The sequence below is a fragment of the Chanos chanos genome, chromosome 11 (genome assembly GCF_902362185.1).
Source record: "Chanos chanos chromosome 11, fChaCha1.1, whole genome shotgun sequence".
Taxonomy (NCBI): domain Eukaryota; kingdom Metazoa; phylum Chordata; class Actinopteri; order Gonorynchiformes; family Chanidae; genus Chanos; species Chanos chanos.
The window spans coordinates 15505116-15507538 of record NC_044505.1 but is presented as its reverse complement, the minus strand read 5'-3'; positions in this window follow the sequence as shown (position 1 = coordinate 15507538).

Below are 2423 nucleotides of genomic sequence, written 5' to 3'. Positions count from 1 at the left end.
TGTTGACAGAAGCTTTGTTCCTAAAGACTTTGGTGACATTGAATCTGCACAGCTGCACCACTTTTGTGATGCTAGTGAGGTAGGTTATGGCGCCGTGTCCTACATTCGGATCACAAATGGTAAGGGTGGAGTCTGTGTGTCTTTTGCATTTGGAAAGGCCAAAGTAGCACCTCTTAAGTGTACTACCATCCCCAGAATGGAGCTGGCAGCAGCAGTCTTAGCTGTACGACTGGATCACATGCTGAAAACAGAGTTACAGTTTTCATTATCAGATTCCATCTTCTGGTCCGACAGCATGACAGTTTTGCAATATATTGCCAATACAAGCAAAAGATTTAAGACGTATGTTGCAAATCGAATCTCAATTATTCATTCTCTATCAAAGGTTGAGCAATGGAGGCACATCTCTTCAAAGGAGAACCCAGCTGACGCAGCTTCACGTGGCTTATCAGCCAAAGCTTTTCTTAAGTGCAAAACATGGATCAATGGGCCAGAATTCCTTCACAAGCACTCTCAGTGGCCAGGAACACTTGGAGACATGAGTGTCATTTTGGATGATGACCCTGAGATAAAGCAGGAAGCTTTTGTTCATGTCATGTATGTTCAGCCAGTGGAAGAGGCTTGTCACACCAGCAAGCTGCTTTCATACTTTTCCAAATGGACGGACCTAAAACGAGCAGTGGCATGGTTTTTAAAGTTCAAAGACACACTTAAACAGAAGTGTGATGAAAAGAAAAGGACAAATAATACACATTCAGACAATAACGCAATATTAGATGTCAAACCCAAAGTCCAAAAGAAAGAGGTGACTCACAAACTATTATTGGAGGATCTTGATAAAGCCGAGAAAGCAATAGTTAGTTTTGTGCAAAGGCAGTACTTTCCTGAGGAAATTACAAATTTGAGAAATGGAAAGGCTGTAAAGAAGTCCAGTCATCTGCACAAACTGGATCCTGTGATGGTTGATGGCATTGTAAGAGTAGGCGGTCGGTTAAGCAAATCTGCACTACCCGAAGAGGCGAAACATCCTGCCATCCTGCCAAAGAGTAGTAACATCTCAGAGCTCATTCTCCGCTGTGTGCATGAAAAGGTAGGACATAGTGGGAGGAATCATATGCTCTCCACTCTCCGACGGCAGTTTTGGATTCCTCATGCCAATTCATTGGCTAGAAGGGTCATCAGAGAATGCATGACATGCCGCCGACAGCGTCAAAGACCCGGAGAACAGAAAATGTCTGATCTCCCATCTGACAGACTTTCAATGGATCTTCCTCCATTCACTCTGGTCGGAGTCGATTATTTTGGACCTATTGAGGTAAGAAGAGGAAGGAATACTGTTAAAAGGTATGGCGTCATATTCACATGTCTAACATGCCGCGCTGTCCATCTTGAAGTGGCCCATACACTTGACACAGATTCCTGCATCAACGCCATAAGAAGGTTTATCTGTCGAAGGGGACAGGTCAAAGAAATAAGATCAGATAATGGAACGAATTTTGTGAGCGCAAATCGTGAATTAAAACAAGCACTACAAAACTTGAATCAAAACAAAATACACAACACGCTCACACAGGATGGGATAAAATGGACCTTTAACCCACCTCATGGAGCTCACCATGGTGGTGTCTGGGAACGTCTCGTGCAACAAACTAAAAGGATCCTCTGCTCTGTCACAAAACAACAAATAGTTGATGATGAAGCCCTCAATACCATATTTTGTGAAGTTGAGGCAATTTTGAATGATAGACCTATAACACCATCAAGTGATGACCCAAATGACCTTGAGGCATTAACACCAAATCACCTTCTACTGTTAAAAGGGAAGCCCACTCTACCACCTGGTCTGTTTGAAAAGCGTGAGACATATGGAAAAAGGCGCTGGAAACAAGTGCAATATATTAGTGACCTATTTTGGAAAAGATGGGCAAAAGAATACCTCCCAATAATGCAGCAGCGTCAAAAGTGGAATAAGTCCCATAGAAGCTTCTTAGTTGGAGATCTTGTCCTTATAATGGATGACTCTGCCCCCAGGAATTCATGGTCTATGGGGCGCATTATAGAAACTTTGAAAGATTCTAAAGGGTTTGTACGTAGAGTGCGTGTAAAGACGCAAACTGGTGAATTGGAAAGGCCTATTACGAAGTTATGCCTTCTGCTTCAAGCAGAATAAGTTTGGAAATTCTTGTTGATGTGTGTGTTACTTGAGACTGAATGTTTGAATATTGAAATGAAATGAAATGAAAGTCAATCTTGAAGCACACTTGAATGTATGATGTACACCAATGCATAAGAATGTATTCCATAATGGACGCATTAATGCTTAAATGTATATATTTTGAAATTTTGACCTCAAGGTTTTACTTTCATGGACTTTCTTACTGAAGAATTTTTTGAGCCTTTTCAGCTATCTTTTTGATGGATCC